This window comes from Adiantum capillus-veneris, chromosome 1, assembly GCF_014529385.1.
Source record: "Adiantum capillus-veneris isolate H3 chromosome 1, ASM1452938v2, whole genome shotgun sequence".
Taxonomy (NCBI): Eukaryota; Viridiplantae; Streptophyta; class Polypodiopsida; order Polypodiales; family Pteridaceae; genus Adiantum; species Adiantum capillus-veneris.
The window spans coordinates 45,785,220-45,807,539 of record NC_140931.1 but is presented as its reverse complement, the minus strand read 5'-3'; the positions used below and the strand labels follow the sequence as shown (position 1 = coordinate 45,807,539).

The following is a 22,320-nucleotide window of genomic DNA, read 5'->3' as shown; positions in this document are numbered from 1 at the left end:
GATATGCACTAAGGCTGTGATTGGCCAGAGGGGGTCGACCAAGGAAGCATGGGCCTAGCTTGCACGGTATACTCACCCACACACTCTCACATTCACTCTCATTATGTGCTTGGCAAGTGCAAGAGCTCCATCTCCTTCTCTAAGCTCCTTGAGAAGAGTGAGCCTATACTTAGCCTCTCTGGCTAAGTGTAGGCTATGGGGTGCAAATCCAACCAAGAGACATGCTTCAAAGCTTGAGCTTGCCATCTTCTTCATCTTCATCATTACTAAGCTATTATGCTATGCTAAAGAAGAGTGATGATAAGTAAGGGAATATCTCTTTCTGGTATACTACTTCTTCTTCCTCTTCCCTATCCTCACTCCATGCTAGCTCTCTCCCCCTTCGAAGGTGTTTGAGGTCTTGGGACTGAGGCTTGGTCCAGTTAATGTATTATTCAAAGATTATGCTATGCTAGTGGTGCATGAAGCTTTTCATCTTCATAGCATCACTTAGGTAAAAAAGAACACAAAGATTGTATTGTACCAAGTCTCCTTTAATGGGAGAATCTATAATACAAATGCCTATTGGGGAGGGGGGACTGGCTCCACATAATCCGGTCCTCAATTGTTGTCATGTTCTCTAATTCACTCTCTTGCAAAAGTTTTGTTCATGCTAGTTAATTAACTTTATTTTTATGTTGCTACCATTAATGAAGTTCACCCATTATGCTCTCAAAGTAATTTCAGCAAATACTTTCTCTTAATTCCGCTACTCTACAAGTTATTAGGCCATTTCTATTACAACATTTGTATGCTTTATCTTCACATGAAACATTGGATTCCTTGCCAACATGATAGCATTGTGACTATCACAGTGTAATGTAGGCACCTCAGCAAAAATTCCCAAGTCTTTCACTAGTCGAGCAAGCCATATAGCTTCCTTGCAAGCCTTTGATGCTGCTATATACGTAGCTTTGATTGTTGACATGGATGTGCAACTCTCAAATGAGATCGCCAAGAAACAGTGCCACCAATAAAAATGAAGATGTAACCTAAAGTAGACCTCCTTTTGTCCATATCCCGTGCATAATTAGTGTATCCAAGTACATGTGCTTATTTTCTTCCAAACCAAATGCACAATTCCTTTGTACGATTCAGATATCTCATGACTCATTTCACTACCCCCCAATGTTTCTTGCCAGGATTTGACATGTATTGGTTGACCACTCCCATTGCAAAAGCAATATCTAATCATGTACATATCATTGCATAATTAAGCTACCAACTACAAAGAGTATGGCACCTTTGCCATTTTAGCCTTTTCTACATGAAATTTGGGACTATCATTTAGGCATAGTTTCACATATGGAGGCAGTGGAGTATTCTATGCCTTCCCTCTCTCCATATTGAAATGTTTGAGTGGTTTTTCAATATAATTTGTTGAGATAAGTAAAGAAACTTCTTATATTTATCGCGCACAATGTGCATGCCCAAAATATGACCCCAAATATTTCACGTCAAAGCTATCATTCAACTTTTATTTCAAGGAAGCTAACTCATTAATGTTCTTTTCAACAAGTAACATGTCATCCACTTAAAGGATAAAAACCAACAAGCTACCATGGTTTGCTTAACTCGCTTAGTATAGAGGCAATGATCAAAGTCACTTCTTCTATAACCTTGAGAGAGCATAAATGAATGAAACTTATGATACCATTCTCTTGGTGCGTGTTTAAGGCCATAAAGGCTCTTCTTGATCTTACAAACCAAGTGCTCTCTACCCTTCTCAAAAAACCTTTGTGGTTGCTGCATATATACGTCCTCATGAAGATCATCATGTAAGAATGTAGTCTTAATATCCATCTGGACAAGTTAAATGTCCCCTTTGGCAGCTAAGGCAAGAACACAATGCAAAGTGGTTGTAATGGAATTTGCCTATTCAATTTGAGAGTAGTGGAATTTAATGAGAGTACTTTCAAGAAATGATTTTGTGAGCATACCGGGTTGACATAATTGAAGATAGCAACATAATCATAGCAATTAGTTAACCTGGCATAGACAATACTTTTGCAAGAGAGAGAATTTAGAGAACATGACAACAGTTGAGGACCGGATTTATGTGGAGCCGGTCCCCCCTCCAATAGGCATTTGTATTATCATTTCTCCCATAAAGAGAGACTTCTTACAATACATTCTTTGTGTTCCTTGTGACCTAGGTGAAGCAATGAAGATGGAAAGCTTCATGCATCACCATCATAGCATAACCTAAACTTGAAGAAATCTTTAATTATACCAAGCCTCAGTCCCAAGACCTCAAACACCTTAGAAGGTGGAGAGAGCTAGCAGGGAATGAGGGTAGGGAAGAGGAAGAAGAAACATTTCGTAGGAGAAAGAATTAGTTCCTCACTTATCATACTCTTGTTGCTAGCATACATAATAGCATAGTAATGAAGAAGAAGGAGATGGCAAGCTTAAGCATTGAAGCATGGCTCTTGGATGGATTTGCACTCCATAGCCAAGAGTGTTGGTGTAGGCTCTCAACCTCTACTTGCTTGGAGAAGGAGAGGGAGCTCTTGCACTTTGCATAGTACACAATGAGAGTGTTTGTGAGTGTGTGTGGGTGAGTATACCCCCTAAGCACCCCCCTAGCTTGCTTGGGTCGACCCCCCCTTGTAGCTCATGCTTGAAGCTCATTGGACCCCTCCAGGCCTAGACAATCACAAGCAGAAGCGATTACAAGCAACAGGGATAGCCTTGGGACAAGTGTCCCCCTTTCCCCTTTGAGGGAGGGACTTGATAAATTCAAAAACAATTAGATAATTCAAGTAATTTATCATTGGACCCCTTTGAAGACTAGCCAATAGGCTTCAAGCAACACATGAAGGTAACATGGGTAGGGACCTGACATGTGTCCTTGCTGCCTCTTCAAGCTGGGGCTTCCCTTGTGAGTGTGAGTGTGTGTTCTCTCTCTAATCCCTAGGAAAAGGGCTCGCCCCCCCTCTTGTAGGGATGATTTTGACTTTAGGAGCTCAAGCACCTTAGTCATCAAGCATGACAAAGCACTTGGACTAGGGGGTATTCCCACAAGCATCTCAGGCAAGCATGTCAAGGCAGCTCAAGCACCTTAATCAAGCGGCAAGTCAAGCACCTCAAGCATGGAGTAATTCAAGCACCTCAAGCACCTTAATCAAGCACCTCAAGCAGGAAAAACACCTCAAGCACGACAAGCACCTCAAGCAGGTCAAGCACCTCGAGCTTGGGCCGGGTTCCTACCTCAAGCTCAGCCCTAGCTTACCTAAGGTCAAAGGACTTTTACACACATTATTGGAGGTCTTCAATGAAGCTAACCCTAAGGTCTTATGCTCCATTGGTTAGCCTTGCTCTTGATAGACCATCTCCCATTTGGGCCCCTTTACTATTGGCCCCGTGTTGAGATAGATCTATAAGCACATATCTATATCTTAACACTTGTTCCCATTTATTCTCCCACATTAAGTGATCAATTTAATATGAGAAAATCATTTGGGTTGGTTAGATATTAGATTTTATGACAGTGGTCATCTTAACAACAAGGGTTGCCAAGTTGTCAAGGGCTAGCTCCTTTCGGACTTCTTATGGCTCAATAATGGTAAAGCCGTAGGCAACTCTAAAAAGACTCCATTATTAAGTCCAAAGCTCCCGAGGTGTGCACCATCCCCCACACAGTGGGCTTAACAAAACCGATATTAGATCCCAGTTCCACTTACTCTATTATAATTAACAACATCAACCATTTATAGGCTACTTAAGGACCTCTCTTCTTAAGAAAGAAAAGAGAAACCAAATGCTCTGATACCAATGTAATGGAATTTGCCTATTCAATTTGAGAGTAGCGGAATTTAATGAGAGTACTTTCAAGAAATGATTTTGTGAGCATAGCGGGTTGACATAATTGAAGATAGCAACATAATCATAGCAATTAGTTAACTTGGCATAGACAATACTTTTGCAAGAGAGAGAATTTAGAGAACATGACAACAGTTGAGGACCGGATTTATGTGGAGCCGGTCCCCCCTCCAATAGGCATTTGTATTATGATTTCTCCCATAAAGAGAGACTTGTTACAATACATTCTTTGTGTTCCTTGTGACCTAGGTGAAGCAATGAAGATGGAAAGCTTCATGCATCACCATCATAGCATAACCTAAACTTGAAGAAAGCTTTAACTATACCAAGCCTCAGTCCCAAGACCTCAAACACCTTAGAAGGTGGAGAGAGCTAGCAGGGAATGAGGGTAGGGAAGAGGAAGAAGAAACATTTCGTAGGAGAAAGAATTAGTTCCTCACTTATCATACTCTTGTTGCTAGCATACATAATAGCATAGTAATGAAGAAGAAGGAGATGGCAAGCTTAAGCATTGAAGCATGGCTCTTGGATGGATTTGCACTCCATAGCCAAGAGTGTTGGTGTAGGCTCTCAACCTCTACTTGCTTGGAGAAGGAGAGGGAGCTCTTGCACTTTGCATAGTACACAATGAGAGTGTTTGTGAGTGTGTGTGGGTGAGTGTACCCCCTAAGCACCCCCCTAGATTGCTTGGGTCGACCCCCCCTTGTAGCTCATGCTTGAAGCTCATTGGACCCCTCCAGGCCTAGCCAATCAGAAGCAGAAGCGATTACAAGCAACAGGGATAGCCTTGGGACAAGTGTCCCCCTTTCCCCTTTGAGAGAGAGGACTTGATAAATTAAAAAACAATTAGATAATTCAAGTAATTTATCATTGGACCCCTTTGAAGCCTAGCCAATAGGATTCAAGGAACACATGAAGGTAACATGGGTAGGGACCTGACATGTGTCCTTGCTGCCTCTTCAAGCTGGGGCTTCCCTTGTGAGTGTGAGTGTGTGTTCTCTCTCTAATCCCTAGGAAAAGGGCTTGCCCCCCCTCTTGTAGGGATGCTTTTGACTTTAGAAGCTCAAGCACCTTAGTCATCAAGCATGACAAAGCACTTGGACTAGGGGGTATTCCCACAAGCATCTCAGGAAAGCATGTCAAGGCACCTCAAGCACCTTAATCAAGCAGCAAGTCAAGCACCTCAAGCATGGAGTAATTCAAGCACCTCAAGCACCTTAATCAAGCACCTCAAGCAGGACAAACACCTCAAGCACGACAAGCACCTCAAGCAGGTCAAGCACCTCGAGCTTGGGCCGGGTTCCCACCTCAAGCTCAGCCCTAGCTTACCTAAGGTCAAAGGACTTTTACACACATTATTGGAGGTCTTCAATGAAGCTAACCCTAAGGTCTTATGCTCCATTGGTTAGCCTTGCTCTTGATAGACCATCTCCCATTTGGGCCCCTTTACTATTGGCCCCGTGTTGAGATAGATCTATAAGCACATATCTATATCTTAACACTTGTTCCCATTTATTCTCCCACATTAAGTGATCAATTTAATATGAGAAAATAATTTGGGTTGGTTAGATATTAGATTTTATGACATTACCTCTCTCTTGAAATCATAGTCGTCCTCGACTATGAGGTAGAAGAGATAAAGCCTTAGTCATTAGTCAATCGTACTTAGCGGATAGAGGATCCCTTTTTTTTAACCCTACGACATCTTTCCAAGATGGATGACTAATCCATTTGGTGCTTGGGAGACATAGCTGCCGCAAGCATGTCTGCTCTTTAGTCCATTTCATTCTCCCAAAGTAGAGTGACAAATTCTACTTGGTGTTTGAGAGGCGTCGTCATCACAAACATGATTCTAATAATGCATACTAGTTAAATTTGTGCACAATTAAAAAGAGGTCTAGTCATATAAGACAAAAACATGAGTCATTTAAAAGACATTTGTACATTTTCTTACTCTAAGGTAGCATTGTAAGCAGTGACAAGGTTCATACTATCCTTAAGTTGTACTCCTTGCATCCATCTAGCATCTTCAAAAGGATAATTTTTGAACTTAATAAGATACCGTCGGATTATCTTACCATGTCGTAGTACCTTGTCTTCATGCCAAAGGACAGCTTCGGGTTGTAGCACCTCTTCTTGGTCTTCAACTTCGGGAGGGTCTTCAATAATTGGTTCAGTTGGTGGCTCTCCTTTATAGGGCTTAAGTAGGCTTACATAAAAGGCGTTGTGTATAAGCCAATGGTTGGGCAACTTGAGTTGATAAGCCGTCACATTGATGGGCTTCAAATTAGGAGATTTCGGAGGTCTTTTGGAGGGCCTTTTGGTAGAGAGAGGAAAATAAGATCCTCCAATGAGAGAAGAGCCTACGTTACGTAGAAAAATAGATTGATATTAACAAAAATATAAAAGGTGTCCCTCTCCTCATTTAATAATCTAGTGGTCCTTGAAGACGAGCACTCTCTTTTATTTAATGCGAGCACCTTTTTCAGAAGGTAGATGCGGTGCATTTGATACGGGATACGTCATCACTAGAACTCAAAAAGTCACAAAACTATCAAGTGGTGGAAGATTTTGAAACTTTTGATACTGCCAATGCGTTCGGAACGCACATATCTCCTAGAAATGAATGTCCAATTGCCTCGCTTAGACATCCAAAGAGGCCAAAAATGTCAAACACCCCTAAAAGAACATTTTACTAACGGCGCGCGAGGGGGCATTCCAAAATTTTGGAATGCCTCCTCGCGCGCCGTTAGTAAAAAGGCCCTTTTTCTCTATTTTTAGGGAGCTTTTTGAGAGGAAAATGTCCAAAAACCTCTAAAAAGAGGCTTTTTGGAAAGATAAGTGTCCAAAAATCACTAAAAGGAGCTTTGTACTAACGGCGCGCGAGGGGGCATTCCAAAATTTTGGAATGCCTCCTCGCGCGCCGTTAGTAAAAAGGCCCTTTTTTCCTCTTTTTAGGGAGCTTTTTGAGAGGAAAATGTCCAAAAACCTCTAAAGAGGGGCTTTTTGGAAAGATAAGTGTCCAAAAATCATTAAAAGGAGCTTTGTACTAATAGCGCGCGAGGGGGCATTCCAAAATTTTGGAATGCCTCCTCGCGCGCCGTTAGTAAAAAGGCCCTTTTGTCTTTTTTTTAGGGAGCTTTTTGAGAAGAAATTGTCCAAAAACCTCTAAAAAGGGGCTTTTTGGAAAAATAAGTGTCCAAAAATCACTAAAAGGAGCTTTGGACTAACGGCGCGCAGAGGGGCATTCTAAAATTTTAGAATGCCTCCTCGCGCGCCTTAAGTAAAAAGCCCATTTTTGGGGGTTTTTTGACATTTTTTGCCTCTCCGGATGTCGGAATGAGACAAGTAGACATTCGTTTTTAAGGTATTTTGGCGTTCCGGATGCATTGGTGGTGTCAAAATCCTCAAAATCTATCACTATTTTACAGTTTGTGACTTTTCAACTTTCAGTGATGACGTAAGCTGCATTGAATGCGCCGCACCTGCCTCTTGAAAAAGATGCTCGCATTAAATAAAAAAGTGACCGTTTTCAAGGACGATTGAGAATATAAATCTACTTTTTAGAGTGTCTGGTTGTCCTTTTGGACGTACTCACAAGGTGCAAGTGCATTTTAAAAAAAGTTTCTAGAGAGAGAAATACAATTTCTTACAAGGCTCTCCAAATGACCTCCGAAATTTTCTAATTGGCAAGATTTGGAAAGGACCATAGTATCTTTTTCCTAGTTTAGCATAATACTTTTGATGGCCCGTAGGATTTTTGCCCGTCGTTTGCCTTAATCGAGCCTTAGGAAATTTGAGTAAGACCCAATCATTTTCTTTGAACATTAAGGATCTTCTGTGCTTATTAGCAGCAGCTTTTTGCCTTTGTTGAGAGATGGCTATAGCCTCCCTAATATTTTGAAAAGATTCTTGTAGGTCACGGCTATACTCATCGGCGGCGAAGATCTTCCCATGTACTTTGAGTAGCAAGGGACTTTTAGGTCTTCCCTCTATGATCTCGAAAGGTGCTTTCCCCGTAGAAGTATGTACAGTATTATTGTAGGCATACTCTACTAGAGGTAAATACTTTTCCCATTGTGAGCGTTGATCTACTTCGGTAACATAAGTCTTGAGTAGATCGAGTATTGTAAGATTGGCTATCTCACTTTGGACATCCGTTTGTGGGTGATAGGCCGAAGAGAAATTCAATCTTGTTCCTAGATTTTCAAAGAGACCTTTCCAGAAATTACTGGTCATTCCAGGATCTCTATCTGACACGATAGATGTGGGTAATACATGGTGCTTGAAAATCTGAGATATGAAGAGAGTTGCCATTTGATGTGCCTTAATAGTCTTTTTGACAGGAATAAAATGTGCTTGCTTGCTAAACCTGTCGACTATTGTCCATATTCCTGTATTCCCATGGATAGACTTGGGTAATCCAAAGATGAAATCCATGGATATACTCTCCCATGGTGAATTTGGAATAGGCAATGGCTGGAGTAATCAAGGTTGCTTCCCTCTATCATACTTGGTCTTTTGGCATACTACACATTTTGAAACATACTCTTGTATGTCCACTTTCATGGTAGGCCAATAGAAATACGTCTCTACTCCTCGGAGAGTAGGTTGAATTCCTCTATGACCTGCATATGGAGGAGCATGGGATTCATACATAACCTTCTCACGAAGGGAATGGGTAACACATAGCCTATTGCAGTGGAGAAGATAACCATCCTGCAAGGTGAATGGTTCCTCTTTCTTCCCCAAAGCAAGGGCTGACATTATGTCTCTAAAGTCAGGGTCAGTAGCATACTCATCTATCATAGAGGATAGATCATTGTGAGTAGCTATAGACACCGCATTAACTTTTGGTCGTCGTGAAAGTGCATCGGCAACTTGATTGTGCTTACCAGCTATGTGAGCAATATGGAAATTAAATTGCGAAAGAAAATTTTCCCACCTCATTTGTTTGTCGGAAAGTTTGGTTTGCGTCATGAAATACTTGAGACTTTGGTGATCGGTTCGTAGGATAAATGGAGTTCCCCCAATAGGTAGTGCTTCCATGTATCTAGGGCATGTAGAACAGCTAAAAGCTCTTTCTCATAAATGCCCAAGACTCGTTCATCACTATTGAGCCTTCGGCTCTCATATGCTATGGCATGCCCTTCTTGAAGAAAAACCGCTCCAAGGCAATCACCACACGCATCACATTGGACCTCAAATGGCTTTGAGAGATCCGGAAGCACGAGGACTGGTTGGGAAGTAAGCTTCTCTTTGAGTTTTTCAAAAGCATTTTGCTCCTTAGCAGTCCATACAAACTTAACGTTCTTCTTTGTTAAGTCGTGTAGTGGTCCCGCTACTTGAGAGAATTTTGCTATGAAGCGTCTATAGTATGCACACATACCAGTAAAGCTTCTTAGCTCATGTAGATTCCTTGGGTTAGGCCATGATTTTATTACCTCTAACTTTGATGGATCCATACGAATACCATCGTGAGAGATAATATGACCTAGATATTGAATCTCTTGAAGGAAGAATTCACTTTTCTTTTGGTTGAGAAAAAGTTTGTTCTCCCTCAAGGCTTGAAAAATCACTTGGAGATGTTGCTTATGTTCCTCCAAAGACTTGGAGTAGATGATGATATCATCAAAGAACACTCCAGTGAATTTACGATATCGTCTAAAATTTTTCTCCATGAGACGATTGAAAGTAGCTGGTGCATTAGTGGGATGGTGAGGCCTAGTTCCTCTCCCTTTTGTTCTCCAGTTCTTTTAGTGCAAAAGAAAGATGGTACATACCGTATGTGTGTGGACTATGGAGCACTAAACCATATCACTATCAAAAACAGATTTCCCGTGCCTCGGGTAGAAGATACAAGCTACAAGGCTCTACTTACTTCAGTAGGATTGACCTTAAGAGTGGCTATCATCAAATAAGGATAGTGGATGAAGATATCCTAAAGACCGCGTTTCGCACAACATTTGGTCTTTATGAATATCTAGTCATGACTTTTGGAAGGAGCTCAATACGATGGTCATCATCCCCTCGTTTTGGAGGTAGGTCCATAGGGATATCATCGATGAATACATCTTGGAATCCTTTTAGAAAAGTAGACAAGTCTAACTCTTCTTGATTCCTATCATTTTCATTTGATGAAACATTATTAGCTTTTAGAGACTCTTTGACATAAATCATGTACGCAGAAACTGAGCTCTTCATTGATTTATCAAAAGAAAGAGGATTTACAAGTGGAATAGTACGACCACGCTCACTAGCATCTATATACATGTTCTTTCCCCTGTAGGTGAAGTAAATTCTCCTTTCAGGGAACTTCATGTTGGCAGCCATGCGATCAAACCATGGTGCCCCTAGGATAACATCCTGATGTTGGAGAGGAGAGATGAAGAAGTCTTCTTTGTCGACATAGCTTTGGACATGAAGCCTCAACTTCCCAATCAAGGGAGTAACGGAGGCTTGTTGTGCCTTGAAAGTTGCATCAGCTGTTACTATATCTCCCATCTCAAAAGCTTGAATGCCCAACTTGGTGGCAAACTCTATTGATATGAAGTTGAGAGTAGAGCCAGGGTCAAACAAGATGAAGGCATCATGCTCTCTTACCTTTCCCCAAGCATAGGAGAGTGATGATCCTTTGCAATGAGCATCCTCTTTTGGAGCTTCGATGGTGGAAGCCCTAGGAGTCTCATTGCGAGTATTCTTCTTGGGGCAAGAACGATAGCCATGTCCTTGCTCCCCACACTTGAAACATTTATGGTCCTTGCAAAAAGCTTCAAGCTCTTTCGGAGAGAGTTTGTTTTTACCTTTGTAAACTCCCTTCTCCTTGGACCGATTGTTGTTGTTGTTATTGTTATTTTTGTTGTTGGAAGTGCCTTGGGAATTATTTTGTGCATTGGATTTCCCCTTTGCATCATTTTTATCTTTGTTTTCCATGGGCTTGACATTACGTCTAGCCCCTTGATGGAAATTGATGCGTGAAGCAACCATGGTGTGATGGATTACTTCGGTAATAGTACCAGGCCGTTGAGAGTTGATGTATTCGGCCATCTCTTCAGGTAATCCCGCACAGAATTGTTGTCTTTGTTTGGCAAAGTCTATCTTTTGAAAGACAGTAGCTTTGAGATGTAAACCCCAAAACTTGTCTACATACTTGTTGATAGACTCATGAGAGAGAAGCTTCAAGCCGCGCCATTCGGTAAGAACTTTATCTTTAATATCACTTGGAAGAAATTGCTTCATGATGGAAACTCGTAGAGTTTTCCATGTCTTTGGGGCTTCTCCATTTCCATGAAGGCTAGCCCACCATTGACGAGCTGATTTTTGGAAGTGCATAGCTACATGGCGTAGCTTGGAGGACTCTGTGAAGCCCTCGTCCCCAAAGGCCGCATCAAATTGCTGGATGAAGGCCGACACTTTGTCGGTAGCACCAAAGGTGCCATCGTAGGTGAGAAAAGAGATACTCTTTCCTCCCTCCTTGAACTTCTTTAGCTTTTGTGACCTTCGCCATGCAGGAAATGATTTGCGATGTCCTCCCCTCTTGTATTCTCTAGGAGAATAGCCATAACTTTCATCGGAAGAGGAGGAAGATGAAGAAGAAGGAGAAGCGGGTGACCTCTTCCTAGCCCTTTTTTTCCTTTGTTTCCTCTCTTGCCTTTCAGATTGATGAGGAGAAGGACTATAGGTTGCTCTTTTCCTCTTGGGAGGAGTAGGCAATCGTCTAGACCGCCGTCTTCGTGGAGCCACATCTTCAGAATAACTTAGACTGTCATTGCTTTCTTTCTCTTTGGATTCCTCCTCTCGAATGGGAGAGAGTCTTCTTTTGGGGGTCTCTTCAAGAGGCCTCCTAAGCTCTCTCTCCTCTGGGAGAGGAAGGGAAATTCCATAAGCACGAAGTTGTTGAGTAACTTCGGCTTGCAAAACAGGGTTGCCCATAGCTTGTTGCAACCTAGTGACGAGATAATTCACAAACATGGGAGCATCATCATTAGCACCTTCATGTGAAAAATCAAAGCTATCAATGTTCATTCTACTCTCTTGATTATTGTCAACCATGTTAACAAAATTTATGTTTATACTTAGTGTATGCTTTGGCAATACAAAACCTTAGTTGCCACTCCTCTTAGCCTTTGAAAATCGGCTCTTAAGTATCTACACCCACGGCTCAAAGTGGTTAATTATAGAGAGTAGAGGAGTAGGTCTAACATAGCAGAGTTGCCAAAGGGTAGCTCCTTTCGGACTTCCTATGGCTCAATAATGGTAAAGCCGTAGGCAACTCTAAAAAGACTCCATTATTAAGTCCAAAGCTCCAGAGGTGTGCACCATCCCCCACATAGTGGGCTTAACAAAACCGATATTAGATCCCAGTTCCACTTACTCTATTATAATTAACAACATCAACCATTTATAGGCTACTTAAGGACCTCTCTTCTTAAGCAAGAAAAGAGAAACCAAATGCTCTGATACCAATGTAATGGAATTTGCCTATTCAATTTGAGAGTAGCGGAATTTAATGAGAGTACTTTCAAGAAATGATTTTGTGAGCATAGCGGGTTGACATAATTGAAGATAGCAACATAATCATAGAAATTAGTTAACTTGGCATAGACAATACTTTTGCAAGAGAGAGAATTTAGAGAACATGACAACAGTTGAGGATCGGATTTATGTGGAGCCGGTCCCCCCTCCAATAGGCATTTGTATTATGATTTCTCCCATAAAGAGAGACTTGTTACAATACATTCTTTGTGTTCCTTGTGACCTAGGTGAAGCAATGAAGATGGAAAGCTTCATGCATCACCATCATAGCATAACCTAAACTTGAAGAAAGCTTTAACTATACCAAGCCTCAGTCCCAAGACCTCAAACACCTTAGAAGGTGGAGAGAGCTAGCAGGGAATGAGGGTAGGGAAGAGGAAGAAGAAACATTTCGTAGGAGAAAGAATTAGTTCCTCACTTATCATACTCTTGTTGCTAGCATACATAATAGCATAGTAATGAAGAAGAAGGAGATGGCAAGCTTAAGCATTGAAGCATGGCTCTTGGATGGATTTGCACTCCATAGCCAAGAGTGTTGGTGTAGGCTCTCAACCTCTACTTGCTTGGAGAAGGAGAGGGAGCTCTTGCACTTTGCATAGTACACAATGAGAGTGTTTGTGAGTGTGTGTGGGTGAGTATACCCCCTAAGCACCCCCCTAGCTTGCTTGGGTCGACCCCCCCTTGTAGCTCATGCTTGAAGCTCATTGGACCCCTCCAGGCCTAGCCAATCAGAAGCTGAAGCGATTACAAGCAACAGGGATAGCCTTGGGACAAGTGTGCCCCTTTCCCCTTTGAGAGAGAGGAATTGATAAATTCAAAAACAATTAGATAATTCAAGTAATTTATCATTGGACCCCTTTGAAGCCTAGCCAATAGGCTTCAAGGAACACATGAAGGTAACATGGGTAGGGACCTGACATGTGTCCTTGCTGCCTCTTCAAGCTGGGGCTTCCCTTGTGAGTGTGAGTGTGTGTTCTCTCTCTAATCCCTAGGAAAAGGGCTCGCCCCCCCTCTTGTAGGGATGCTTTTGACTTTAGGAGCTCAAGCACCTTAGTCATCAAGCATGACAAAGCACTTGGACTAGGGGGTATTCCCACAAGCATCTCAGGCAAGCATGTCAAGGCACCTCAAGCACCTTAATCTAGCGACAAGTCAAGCACCTCAAGCATGGAGTAATTCAAGCACCTCAAGCACCTTAATCAAGCACCTCAAGCAGGACAAACACCTCAAGCACGACAAGCACCTCAAGCAGGTCAAGCACCTCGAGCTTGGGCCGGGTTCCCACCTCAAGCTCAGCCCTAGCTTACCTAAGGTCAAAGGACTTTTACACACATTATTGGAGGTCTTCAATGAAGCTAACCCTAAGGTCTTATGCTCCATTGGTTAGCCTTGCTCTTGATAGACCATCTCCCATTTGGGCCCCTTTACTATTGGCCCCGTGTTGAGATAGATCTATAAGCACATATCTATATCTTAACACTTGTTCCCATTTATTCTCCCACATTAAGTGATCAATTTAATATGAGAAAATAATTTGGGTTGGTTAGATATTAGATTTTATGACAGTGGTCATCTTAACAAAAAGGGTAAATATCTCTTCAATGTCCACACCTTGTTGTTGCTTAAATCCCTTTGCAACAAGTCTTGAATTGTATGGAGCGCTCCCAAGGCCCTCATACTGTTAAGTATGGAGCCTGATTTACCCTTGTAATTTTCTGTGGTAAAAGCGCACATTTGTAAGGCCCCCATTATGAGGAGAAGCCATCGTGCATGAAGGAAAATCACTCACCGGAAACCAAAATTTTCACAGACAAGAATCAGCGGCAACTTTAAAGGCCTCGGGTCGGAATATTCCTTTTCGCCGGAATGTTATGGCCGGACGGCGGTCGGAAAGTGGTCGGAAAACAACCGGTCGGTTGGCCGGTGGCCGGTAGTCAATGGCCAATGGCCGGTGGTCGGAAGTCAATGGCCGGTGGCCGGTGGCCGAATTCAAAAGCGGACTTGTCTTCTCAAGGGCGGCCACACATGGGCGGATTGGAGGGTCCGATTTGGACTTATTCGCACAAGGGTGGCTACACATGGCTGTCTCTCATAAGAGAGGGCAGCTCTTTTGGCCTATAAAAGGAGGCCATTTCTACACACATTTCATAGTGTGAAGTTGATGCAACAAGGTGAGTGTGAGGTGGTGAGAGTGAAGCAAGGCGGGAGCTCCATTAAGGGTATAATCCCTTTGTAAACTACTTCTTGTTTTGAAGTAACAAAGCCATTGAGTGGCTGCTTTCCCGTGGACGTAGCCCACATTGGGTGAACCACGTATATCGTGTGTACTCTCTCTCTCTCTCTCTCTCTACACTATAATCTCGTGTATATAAATTTGTCTCTCTCCATTAAGTAATCTACTCAATTATCTATTTAGCTACGTCTTATTTCCTAACAACTGGTATCAGAGCAAGGTTTGCTCGTAGCTAAATTATCTCAAGGAAAGGATTCCTTGAATTGAGTGGGAGTTATGGAGGAGGAGGGGAAGCTCAAGATTGAGAAGTTCAACGGCAAAAACTACCAACATTGGAAGATGAAGATTGAAGACTATCTCTACCAGAAGGACCTCTATTTGCCACTGGGCGGTCTTGCGAAGAAGCCCGCAACAATGGCAGATGAAGCATGGATTGTCCTTGATCGAAAGGCACTGGGAACAATCCGGTTAAGCTTGGCGTCAACGGTGGCCTTCAATGTTTCGGAGATGAAGACCACGGAGGACTTGATGAAGTCACTTGACGACTTCTACGAGAAACCATCGGCATCCAATAAGGTATTTCTTATGAAGCGCTTGTTCAATCTAAAGATGGCAGAGAATGGTTCAGTTGCAGAACACCTAAATGACTTTAACACAAACATAATTCAACTTCGATCAGTGAAAATCAATTTCGATGACGAAGTGAGAGCTCTCCTTATACTATCATCTCTACCGGATAGTTGGGACAGCCTTGTGATGGCTGTAAGTAATTCTATCTCTAGCACAAATACTCTTAAGTTTGATGATGTTGTGGGTGTTCTCCTAAGCGAGGAAATGCGAAGGAGAAGCACAGGAGAATCATCAAGTGCTGCACTATCAGCGGAAACAAGAGGAAGGCTTAAGGAGAGGTTCAAAAACCAAAAGGGACGTGATCGCTCAAGGCGGAGCAAGTCACACACAAAGTCAGTTCTTGAATGTTGGAACTGCAGCAAGAAGGGCCACGTCAAGAAGGATTGCTGGTCCAAGAAGAAGAAAGAGACAGAGTCTCAAGACAATAAGCCAACATCGGAGGCCGATGTGGCAGGTAAAGTAGAGCAAGATGCTCTAATTCTCTCATTAGACAATGTGTCTAATTCCTGGATAGTAGATTCCGGGGCTTCATTCCATGCGACACCACACAAGCAACATTTCCAAGACTACACCAAAGGTAATTTTGGGTATGTATACTTGGGAGATGATGAAGCTTGTGAGATTGTCGGCAAAGGTACAGTTTCTATCAAAACTGCTAACGGAAATGAATGGAAGCTTAAAGATGTTAGGCATGTTCCTTCTCTTCGCAAAAATTTGATCTCTACAGGACAATTGGACGATGAAGGTCACAACATTGCATTCGGAAACAAACGGTGGAAGATCTCAAAGGGATCTTTGGTGGTTGCCAAGGGTGAAAAAGTCAGTACACTTTACTTGTGTGCTATTAGCACGCAACCTTCAGCTTGTGCAGCAACTACAAAAGTTGACAGTGCGGTGTGGCACTACCGACTTGGGCATATGAGTGCCAAAGGAATGCAAATCCTTCAAACAAAGAAGCTTCTACCAGGTTTGAAAGAAGTGGACTTAGAGTTCTGTGAAGATTGTGTTTATGGTAAACAAAAGAGGGTAAAATTTCAAAAATCAGGAAATGAAAGAAAAAATTAAAAACTTGAGTTGGTTCATTCTGATGTTTGGGGTCCTGCAAGTACACCATCACTTGGTGGCTCATTGTACTATGTAACATTCATAGACGATGCGACTAGAAAAACATGGGTTTATGTCATGAAGAATAAATCCGATGTATTTTCCATATTTCAAAGGTGGAAAGCCTTTGTGGAGAATGAAACAGGTACCAAGGTTAAATGCCTCAGATCCGACAATGGAGGTGAATATTGCAGCCAAGCTTTTGAAAGCTTTTGTGCTAGCAATGGAATTCGGAGGCAAAGGACAACCCCAAGGACACCTCAACAAAATGGGATTCGGAAAGGATGAACAGGACAATTATGGAACGAGCACGAAGCATGCGGCTACATGCAGGCCTACCGCTTGAACTTTGAGCGGAAGCTGTAAGTACGTCTGTGTACCTAATCAATCGGTCACCCTCAACGGCATTGGATGGGGGAGTTCCAGAAGAGGCATGGACAGGTAAACCGGTGAATTATGCATTTCTCAAAGTGTTTGGGTGTGAGGCTTTCATGCACATAGATAGAAGCCTAAGATCAAAGTTAGATGCAAAGTCCAAAAAGTGTTTCTTCATTGGCTATGGAGAAGGAGACTTTGGGTATCGCCTATGGAATCCTGAAGATGGTAAAATCTTAAGGAGTAGGGATGTAATTTTTAATGAACAAAATATGTACAAAGATTACTTGAAAAGAAAACAAACAAAAGAAACAGGTGATGAGTACATGGAGCTTGAGGACGGTGAAGACTCAAGGACTGCAAACGGTGACAATGTGCAACAACATCAACCAAATGAGGAGCCTCAACCTATTCCCCGAAGATCTACAAGAGCAAGTAGACCTCCAGAAAGGTTTGTTCCTTCCTTCAACCATCTCTTGATCTCAGATTCTGGAGAGCCGGAATCATATGAAGAAGCTATGCAACATGAATCCAAAGAAGAATGGACGAAGAGCATGCAAGTGGAGATGGACTCACTACATCAGAACCAAACATGGGAGTTGGTTGAGTTGCCTAAAGGTAAGCGGGCACTTCAAAACAAATGGGTGTACAAGATAAAGGAAGAAGAAGGTGGGAAGAAAAGGTACAAATCTAGGCTTGTGGTAAAAGGTTTTTCTCAAAAGAAAGGTATTGACTTCAATGAAATATTTTCTCCTGTTGTAAAAATGAACTCAATTAGGCTTGTCTTAAGCCTTGTGGCTGCTCATGATCTAAATCTCGAGCAAATGGATGTAAATACGGCATTCCCTCATGGTGACTTAGAGGAGGAAATCTACATGCTTCAACCAAAGGGGTATGAAGTAAAAGGTAAGGAGAAAATGGTTTGCAGATTAAAGAAGAGCTTGTATGGTTTAAAGCAAGCATCAAGACAATGGTACTTGAAGTTTGATCGATGGATGTTGGATCATGGATTCACAAGATGCAACTCGGATCACTGCGTCTACACGAAGAATTTGGGAGATGGGAAATTCATCATCCTAATGTTGTATGTTGATGACATGTTGATTGCAAGTGCTAACATGCAGGACATCAAAGACCTAAAAGAGGAGCTGTCCAAATCTTTTTCAATGAAAGATTTAGGTGCTGCAAAGAGGATACTTGGTATGAAAATATCAAGGGACAGGACGAAGAAGACAATAAAGCTATCTCAAGAAGGTACTAGAAAGGTTTGCAATGCAAAATGCCAAACCAGTTTCTACACCTTTGGCTGGTCATTTTAAACTAACGAAGGATATGTGTCCAAAGACACAAGAGGAGATAGCCTATATGTCTAAAGTTCCATATGCTGCAGCGGTAGGTTCTCTAATGTATGCTATGGTCTGGACAAGGCCAGACATTGCACATGCAGTGGGAGTTGTGAGTAGGTTCATGGACAACCCAGGTAAAGAGCATTGGCAAGCTGTGAAGTGGATACTTAGGTATCTAAAAGGGACAACAACAAATGCTTTGTATTTTGGAGGAACTGATATTTTTCTAGAAGGGTATGCTGATGCAGATATGGCAGGTGACAAAGATACTCGAAGGAGCACTACTGGCTATGTGTTCGCACAGCAGTAAGCTGGGCTTCAAAGCTGCAGAAAGTGGTTTCACTTTCTACCACGGAAGCAGAGTATGTAGCAATGACGGAGGCAAGCAAAGAAATTCTGTGGCTTCACAGATTCTTAGAAGAGCTTGGATTCAAACAAGACAATTGTGTATTGTACAATGATAGCCAAAGCGCTATCCATCTTGCGAAGAACTCAGCCTTTCATTCAAGGACAAAGCACATTGAGGTGAGATATCACTTCATACGCACTCTTTTGGAAGAGGGACAACTAAAGCTAGGAAAGGTGCATACAAGTGAAAATCCTGCAGACATGTTTACAAAGGTGGTCAACAAGGAGAAGTTGAGCTTTTGCTCATCTTCAATCGGCATTCAAGGATAAAAAGCCAGAATGGAAAGCAGTCACAGGTTTGGTTTGGAGATCAGTCTCCAAGTGGGAGATTGTTAAGTATGGAGCCTGATTTACCCTTGTAATTTTCTGTGGTAAAAGCGCACATTTGTAAGGCCCCCATTATGAGGAGAAGCCATCGTGCGTGAAGGAAAATCACTCACCGGAAACCAAAATTTTCACGGACAAGAATCAGGGGCAACTTTAAAGGCCCCCCGGAATATTATGGTCGGTTGGCCGGTGGCCGGTAGTCAATGGCCAATGGCCGGTGGCCGGTGGCCGAATTCAAAAGCGGACTTGTCTTCTCAAGGGCGACCACACATGGGCGGATTGGAGGGTCCGATTTGGACTTATTCGCACAAGGGCGGCTACACATGGCTGTCTCTCATAAGAGAGGGCAGCCCTTTTGGCCTATAAAAGGAGGCCATTTCTACACACATTTCATAGTGTGAAGTTGATGCAACAAGGTGAGTGTGAGGTGGTGAGAGTGAAGCAAGGCGGGAGCTCCATTAAGGGTATAATCCCTTTGTAAACTACTTCTTGTTTTGAAGTACCAAAGCCATTGAGTGGCTGCTTTCCCGTGGACGTAGCCCACATTGGGTGAACCACGTATATCGTGTGTACTCTCTCTCTCTCTCTCTACACTATAATCTCGTGTATATAAATTTGTCTCTCTCCATTAAGTAATCTACTCAATTATCTATTTAGCTACGTCTTATTTCCTAACACATACTATGTTCTGAAATTCATAGCATGTTCTGCTCTTATCACTTGCCTGTAGAGAGCAACATGTTCATAGGGATCTCCATTCCCATTGAAAGTTTTCTTGACCCATTTTTGCACTTGGGAGGGTCTGAAACCATCCTTTGTTGGTTTGGTATTTGATACTGTACATAAGATGGTCGATACCGTATTGGTGGTTGGATCAAATTCTGTGTATAAGGTGTTTGTGGTTGGTATGGCCCTTGCATGGCCAAATAAAAACCATTTCATTCTTGCATTCCAAGTTGCTAGAATGTGCTTCCTATAGGTGCTAGATCTGGAAGGGTTTGGAAGACCTTTGTCTAGGTATGCCCCCACATGTTGACAAACCCTGCAAATCTTGCGGCATTACTCATGGTTTTCCTATAGTAGAAAATCTATTCATCATTGGGAAACCTTGGTAGGTGTACCTTTGGGCTTCACCTTCTGGTATGGCTTCAAAATTTTACCTATGTATGTCTTGGAATGTCACATTAAGAAGTGGCACATCGTCGACATACACACACAAAATCGTTGTTTTGGATAAAGAACTCATGCATGGATACGTTGTGCGATAAAATACTCTTACGTGAGCTTTTGTATCATCCATGTAGTAGATTCCTATTGAGGTATCATCAATCATGATTCTTTTCACAAGTATCGAGTTCACATACTTGGCCTGATTTACTGGGGTCAGTGGTTCCATGGCCGGTGGATGTATTGGAGTAATGTCCATTGCACGCCTCTTGGAAACCAATCTTCCCATTTTGTTGACCTCGTTAGGCTTGTCCATGGCTAAGTACATAGCCCCGTCCCTACCTACGTATCGATCTCCTTGGTAATTTACCATGGGTTTCGCTTAGAAGTTGGTTTGTGTGTCCTCTATCTTAACACAAGTCCTATCCAGTGAATCTTCATAGATTTCGACACCATGGGCATTGTTGTAAAGATATGTCAAGGTAATTTTAATTGCCCTTGATCCTCTTTGTGAAGAATCACTTTCAAAAATCTGCCCGTCAATGGTGGACTAGTCTTCGCGCGAATGGCAAAGCCCCAAGAACATGGAAAACTCTGCGAGTTTCCATAATGAAGCAATTCCTTGCAAGCGATGCCAAGGACAAAGTGCTCATCGAATGGCAAAGTTTGAAGCTACTTTCCAATGAGTCTATCCACAAGTATGTGGACAAATTTTGGGATTTACATCTCAAAGCTGCAATCTTTCAAAAGATAGACTTTGTCGAGCAAAAGCAAAAATTTTGTGCGGGATTACCTGAAGAAATGGCCGAGTATGTCAACTCACAACGGTCTAGTACTATCACCGAAGTCATCCACTACACTATGTTTGCTTCAAGGATCAATTTCCAACAAGGGGCTAGAAGGAATACTAAGCCCATGGAAAACAAAGACCGAAATGAATCTAAAGGAAAGAACACTGCTCAAAACTCTTCCCAAGGCAACACCACCACCACCAACAACAACAATAACAAGGCAAAGGAGAAAGGAGTTTAAAAATGTAAAAATAAACTCTTTCCTGAAGAGTTAGAGGCCTTTTGCAAAGACCATAAATGCTTTAAGTGTGAGGAGCAAGGACATGGCTATCGTTCTTGCCCCAAAAGAACTATATGCAATGACACTCCTAGAGCTTCCATGGTTGAAGCTCCAAAAGAGGACACCCATTGCAAAGGATCCTCTCTCTCCTATGCTTGGGGAAAGGTGAGAGAGCATGATGCCCTTATGCTTTTTGAGCCACTAATTTGTACCTACGTTTCCACTATGAGCATTGGATGTGTAAGAGTGGAAAGTGGATACCCTACAATCCAGTGTTGCTGATTTTGTGACATTTGACATACCCATTACTTTGTCAAATGGTGTTTTTGAGATTGTGCATGTCAATGACCATTGGATTCTCTCCAACATACGAGAACACTTGATTATCTTGGGCTATGAAGATATCAAAGATGCCTATTTTCGTCTCAATCGGCACAAAGTCAGTTAGATTTTTATGTTGTCTACATGTATCCCAATGTTAGTCTTCTAAAAGCTTTTTTGTTGTTTCATATCGGTAGGCGGATGGAGGCAACCATGAAGTGCAAGAGGAGTGGAGGGTTGGCAGTGCACTGTCTTTACGTTGATCTGATAGATCAATGTGACCGAATTTGATGCCACGTTGTAAAGCATGTTGTTTACTGGAAACACAAAACTTCTTTGTCGTTATAGTATCACTACCATTGATTGAATTTTTTACATTTTGCTTAAGTGTTTGTGTGTGCACCTATGTGTGTTTGTGTGTATCTCAAAGAGCTTTGGGTTTTTTTTTTTTGCAACGAGGGGGGGGGGGGGGGGGGGGGTATATAAGATGCTTATTTGTCTATCACCATTGGAGAGAGAGAGAGAGAGAGAGAGAGAGAGAGAGAGAGAGAGAGAGAGAGAGAGAGAGAGAGAGAGAGAGAGAGAGAGAGAGAGAGAGAGAGAGAGAGATCACCATGGCAACACATGCTCCTCCCACGCAGCAACATCATCAAAAGAGCCACACACCCCCCTTTTGCGGTTCCTTCTTTCCTAGAGGACACCAAATACGTTGGACGCAATGATCTTCACGGCTTCTTCACTTGCACAATCGATTTACAAAAACCTATGCAACTCCACAATGACACTTTTCACACCATCATTGAGTATATGCATGTGCACATACTCAAGTATGTTGTGAGCTTTGAAGACAACAACATGTTGTGGTTGCCATGTGACCTGCTTTGCTACATCCACAAGGGGGACACTGCATTTTCAAAGAGACTAGCCTGCTTGAGGTGA

General features: G+C 42.3%; 1 pseudogene; it reads left to right on the top strand.

Moving 5' to 3' along the window:
* LOC147464649 (uncharacterized) overlaps positions 1-22,320 on the top strand; it is a 39,665-nt pseudogene that overhangs the window by 16,643 nt on the left and 702 nt on the right.